The following is a 6144-nucleotide window of genomic DNA, read 5'->3' as shown; positions in this document are numbered from 1 at the left end:
GTATAAACAAGGTAGAAAACATGACGAGACGTGGGGATGAGGGGGGAAAGGGAAGAAAGTGATTTAGTTTAAAACAAAAACTGAAACCAAACAGGTCTCACTCAGCCATATTCATATTCTCACACTCATAAGAGCAGCCGCCAGGTACCAGGCCAGCATATTTAAGCCATCTATCAAAAAATCCAGGCAACATGAAGTTTGTGCTCAGGTAATAGGTGCAGGATCTGCGTGATGCCATAGAGAACACAAAGGGATGCCAGCTCTGAAGTCCTGGGTTATTCTTGGATTGGTGACTCTGCACAGGGTTTGGGTGTTTTTTTGTATCTCTTTGGAACTGTCAGTATCTCCACCTGCCTCAGCTCTGGCAGTCATCAGAACTCATCATGTTTTCTCCAGGTCTGAGTGCCCTGAGAGACAGCAGGTCAATGCCCTGGGGTCTCAATGACCTACTAACCTGCTGACATTAACTCAGGCCATCAACCTTTGTATTAAAAGTCCCTACACTGCTCCCATTCTCTTGCTGGTGATCTTTCCCCTGCCAAGTGACAAAATCAACACAGAATCAACACTACAGCAACAGCGAGGGAAATAGGAAGGTAGACCTTCTTCCCCCTTTCTCCTGAAGACCAGTGTTGGATTTGATTCATAGGGTTTGGCCATTTAGTTCCTGGCAGGGCTGTGGGGAGCTGGGGGTGTCCTCAGGACCCTGACAATCCCACAGGCATTTTTGAGCTGTCAGTCACCCTCTCACTTAATAAGGAGAAACACTGCACATTCCTCAGATGGCTGAGGCCACTCTCTTAACCCAAGCACTCCTGGCAGCTGCACCACGTTGCACAACCACCATCTGCAAAGGTCAGACCTTGCCAGGTGCTCACAGCTGAAGTCAAACCCCTGCACACCAGAAGGGAGAGCACTGGTAAGTGGTACTTGCTCAGTGACCCTTTGGAGGGCTTTCAAAGAAGACTCCAATATTACATTTATATTACATAAGATAAAAGTTACACTTGGTATTTAGAAATGGTAATTAGAAAAGGCATACAGAAACCAAAATGAGAAACATTAGTGCCTTCTTCAAAGTATAATTCTGATGCTGATTAATATAGGAGCCATCTTGACTAGGTGCCTATTTTGATTTAGGCAATTATAAGCTTAGCAGTTCAAACCAGTTCGCAACGAGAATGTGAATCCAAGATTTACTGACGTGCCTATTTCCTTTCTTTTTGCTGCAGTAAGTCTCTCTTCTTTTGTCTTCATCTTCTGTTCATTTGGGCTTGCCTACAAGAGAAGGGCACACTCACAGAATTACAATATGCTTGTAAACCAATAGTTAACTCCAGGCATTCATTCAAAGAGGGCCAGTTGATGGATACTCATGACTTTGCCCTATTGAACAACATCATACTGTAATTTTTTTTGGCAGAGGGCTCAATTTTTAATACCTGTATGAACAGAGTGGAAGACAATACCTTGCACAGAGGCAGCAGTCCCTGCTTCTGTCCTGTGAGTGCTGTGGATTGGGCTGTCCAGGTAGGAAAAACGTTGCAGTGGGCAAGAGCTGCTCCACAGCCTGAGCCAGGGCAGCGACAGCAGCAGTCAGCTGGTGTTGTGCTACCTCTGTCCAGCAGATTGTGGCTCCTGCAGAGGTCAAGACCATGCTCCCAGCCTTTCTTCCCATTAGGAGGTTACAGTCTGCAGAAGGAGCTGCTGGACTGTCTTTGTTCTGGTGTAGGAAAACTTACTGCTTTGCAAGTTCTTCCTGTTCCTAATTGACCTGATTTAACCTGAAATAAACCATTTGTATTCCTGCAGAGGACTATCAGGGAGTCCACATGGCTTTTGCCCAGGTTTAACATAATTTCTTTAAAGCAAACTGCAAATTAATAGTAGTGTAACTTTCCTGTGCAGGCAAGCCCTTAATCTAATTGGAACATGGAAAACAGCATTTGGGAAGACAAAGCAGTGCATAAACTTGGGGAGTGAGAGAGAGAGAGGCAATATAATTTGGAATACAGTGGGGATGATGTAGAAATCTGAATGCAGAGAGAAAAAAATGATTAAGGTTTTAAAAATCCAAGCTAGCAAGGAATCTAGGGATATGAAAAAATAGAGCCCAACTCAGAAATTTTCAATGTTCAGAGAATTGCCACATTCTCTCCATTCATTCTTCTACTTGGGACAACAACCCTTGTAATTTTAGTCAAAAAACACTCTCCCTTCCACCCTCTAAAACTTTGAGTCCACATTCATGGACTCATTCTTCCCCGTGTCTGATCCACACAGACAGAAGAAATAAGAACAAAACTATGCTTGTACTTTCTCAGTTCCCATAGAAGCCTGTGACTACTTGATCTTGTCACTAAACCATTACAGAAAATAAAAATAGGACTTCATTAAAGAAAGAAAAAACAAAGAAAGAGAGAGAGAAGCCTTGAGTGCTGCCTCAGATAAGGACTAATATATGTCTGAAGTGACTAAATCTCTTCTGTGTATCCCTGTTCTAGAGTCACAGCTTATAAAACTTCCCGATTCTGTCTCCCCTTTCAGCTAAGAATCTCTGCTTTCTGTAAACAGTCTTTTGTGGTTTTTCAAGACAAGATGAGAATTTCTTTGAAGCTTGAAAAAAACCTCCAGGCATCTCTTCAGAGAACATCATGAATCTGCTCGTCACCAAGCCCTCTCCAATCAGCTGTGTGCATTCTACACACCGGTCTGGGAACATGGAGAGACAAGGGAAGGGGAGCCAGCAAGGCTTGGGTGGCAACACACTGGCCAAAGCACAGAGCAGCTCTTAATCAGACAGCCTTTTAATTCCTCACGTGAGTTAAAGGCATTGTGTACTAAGATTGAGGACAGAGGTGTACTCAGCAAAGGCAGTGAGAGAATGAAGTGTTGCAGCATAGGGGAGTATTTTGTAAATATTCTGTCAAATGCTGTCCAGGCACAGTTTAATAATCACTGGCAATACTAGTGAGAGAAACCCCTGTCTTCAGTGCAGTGGCTCTGCCCTGCACACTGAGTTAGGGCACATGTGTGGTGGGAAATGTTCACTAAATTGAAGAAAAACATTGACTACCACCCAGTATCCCACAGGCATTTATCTGGGCAGAGAGCTGATGCAGGCAGGGGTTTTTCTACCCCTACAGAGTTATTTTAAATTCAGATCAGTTCCTTCATTGACTGCACAGGCTGGCATCACTAACAGCTATGCACTGGTCCAAAGAGTTTTGTAACTGCTGCTGTAGGGAAATGCAGACTTTCTAGAGAAGGGTTCACCAACAGTAACATCAGTGGTGGCATGTGGCTCTTCTTTCCATGTTATTCCTCCAAACAAATAAGATCCTGCCTTTTGATGCCTAAAAATGTCCACAGAAATGTGGGAACATGTGGAAATTATGCTGTTAAAGACCAGTCTCTGATACTCACTGTTGACTAAAGAGTGTTTCCAAATCCCTTTGCTAATTTGTGGCTGGACAACATTAAATTTATATTTTGATTGCCCTGCCATCTTACAGTATGAAAGACTCACACAAATATGGTATGGGGTCCTAGCCTCATAGGCAACTGTGTAGAACAAGAAACAGGTCTTCAGTACTGCAACTTGAGAATTACATCCATGGTAGGATTTATTTTTTATCACACTCTGGATGTCTGAGCTGCTTTACCATTGGTAAAATACCTCCTTTCCTTAGAAGTGAGTCCATAGTTGTGTACAATGAGAAATCTGCTTGTTAAGATGGTCAGTAGCATATGACCTGTTGATAGTTTCAAAACAGAAAAGGAAACTTGTGTACACAAGGTCAGTGTCTGCCAGCATAGGGTAAAAACACTACAGAAACCAGACACAACTTCATAAACACACTGACTTCACAACACACATACATGGCTTGGTGGCAGTGAGTGATATTGGCTTCCTAGGGCAACCTCCTCAAGACTCAGCTGCATTTCTGGCTGGTTTGGGGTTATCAGTGTAGCCTTTCAGAACACCTGCCAGATGGGGCTTTGCAGGTGAAGGAATACCAAATCTGGGAATTCGATAGAATTAAAGAACTGAGTGTCCAAGCGCCTGGCAGTGTCAGGTGTTGAGGAGTTTTGGTTGAGCCCGTTGGCAAAAACTTGCTGAGTTTAAAGTGAGCAGGGTTTGTGAGGACTCTGGTGTTGACTCAAGTGCTCATGAGCTGCTCAGCTTCCTCCAGGGAATTGCATCTGAGTCAGCTGTGGGAGAACTAAAAGTGAAACTGAGAATAGTCCTGCCTAGCACAGATGGCAACTCAGAGGGAAAACTGATTTCCCCTGGAATTGGCTTCCCTGACTGCAGGATCAGGGTTTAAATTGCTGTGATACTCCTAAAACTTGCACATGATTAATTAATTGTGAGTTAACTTGCGAATGATTAATTAATGTAATTTTCTAGTGCATATGAATTATCACAAACAACGCCCTTGTTTGTAAAACGCTGCAGACATTGCAGGGATGTAAACTCGGAAGTATCTCTAGGCTCGGTTGGGAGCGATTCAAAACACTGCAGAATTGTTTAGAATTTAGAATTGTCTGTGAAGTTGTAAGAAGAAAAGGAATTAAAAGTATTATTTGAAACTTGCTTTCAAAAAAAACCAAAGTTTGGGCGTATGTCCAGGAACAGCTTCTTAAAAAATACAGAAACTTTTTCTTTTAAGTGTCTGGCAGCCTCAACAAAGATACCTGCAAGTTTTTAAATTATAAATAGGTGCACCTGGGGAAGAAATACAAGCACAAATCTTTAACTCTGGAGCTGTAGCTGGCTGGAGAAGTATCATGGAAGGTGAAAGCAGAGGACTGGTAAATGTTTTGAGACCAGAGCATCACAGAATTGACTAGTTTGTCTGTGAGGAGTATGTGTTGCTCATTCAAGGACACGTTTGTGGATGTTTAAATCTTGTAGGGCTTAATTTCTGCCATGGGAGGACCTTGGTTCTAGAGCTCCAATTTTAAGGACGGGAAAAACCTAGGCAGAGATGGACTATTTAATGTGTGAGTACTGTGGAAAAGTTCTGTCTTGTTTTTAAATCCAATGGTGAATCATCTTTCTGGAGAATGGCTCTTCCTTGTGGTTTTCTTCTTGGAAGAGGCAGGAGCCTGAGGAAGAGGGAAATGGAGGAATAATTGCTATGTGTGGATCAAGAACAGCCAAACTCCGTGTCCTTTTCCCTGTGACTTCACAGCCCCAGCCGTGTCCTGATCCCGTAAGCACATTCGTCAGTACTTTTACTGACCCAAATTCGAGGAAGCAGCTTTAGTATTCTCCGTGTCAGCAGGCTGAGATACAAGGGAATGGGGTTATTTATATATATTTTTATAATGACAGGTAGTTCAACGCTTACTATTTGACTGATGCTTACAGGCTAAAAGTCCTGCTGAATCCAAGGTGGGGCTATTTGTGGATGTAAAGAGATAAGATGGCAAAACTGACACTACAGAGAAAATAGTGGAAGTCCTTTGGCATGTCAGTATGTTTGATGGCTAAGGATCTTAGAGAAAGAGCTGATGAATATGTGCAGTGGCTAGTGCAGCCCACCAGCACTGTTTAGGGGTAAGCGCCTCACAGCCACGTGCCGCTGGGCAGCGGGCACAGGGAATGGTCTGAGCCCTGCAGAGCCGCAGGTTGGCATGTCCGGGCCTGCGCTAGAGGCAGTCATGGGAGGGAGGCCGGTGTGTTCTGGGTGCAGCAGCCCCTCCTCCCCTCAGCGCCTCGCCGCCATTACGCGCTGCGCCACTGCCCGCCGAGGGGGGAGCGACAAGATGGCGGCACCGCCCGCCCACGTGACCCAGGCCCCGCCTCCTTCTAGAGGCGTCTCGGCCGCGCGCGCGCGGGACGCTCTCGCGAGGGCGGCGAACAAAAGGACAGCGCGGCGCAGCCTGTGTGCTGTGGCGGGGGGCCGTGATCTCGCGAGAACTCGGGGCCGCTCTCGTCCCGAGCAGAGCCGGGCGGGAGCTGGGGGGGAGGGGAAACCTCGCGGTACCGCCGGAGACTCCGCGCGGGCCCGGCGCTCCAAAGTCTCGCGACACCTCCGGGAGCGCTCTCCTCATCGGCTGTTGAGCTGCGCGGAGTTCTCGCGATAGCGCCGGGAAGGGAGGGCGGGGGGGCGGTCGCGTGCGCGCTGAGGT

General features: G+C 45.8%; 1 long non-coding RNA gene across 1 annotated transcript; it reads right to left on the bottom strand.

Annotated features, from left to right (window-relative positions):
* Nucleotides 1–4604: 4604 nt before the first annotated feature.
* On the bottom strand, nt 4605–6122 carry LOC138117240 (uncharacterized). Its single transcript, XR_011154593.1, has 3 exons — nt 5379–6122; nt 5253–5295; nt 4605–5115 (listed from the first exon to the last, which is right to left on the bottom strand). It is a non-coding gene; the product is annotated as an uncharacterized lncRNA (long non-coding RNA).
* Nucleotides 6123–6144: the final 22 nt, after the last annotated feature.

The sequence above is a fragment of the Aphelocoma coerulescens genome, chromosome 1 (assembly GCF_041296385.1).
Source record: "Aphelocoma coerulescens isolate FSJ_1873_10779 chromosome 1, UR_Acoe_1.0, whole genome shotgun sequence".
Lineage (NCBI taxonomy): Eukaryota > Metazoa > Chordata > Aves > Passeriformes > Corvidae > Aphelocoma > Aphelocoma coerulescens.
Note: the sequence above shows the minus strand (reverse complement) of the source record. Positions and strands in the feature narration are given on the sequence as shown.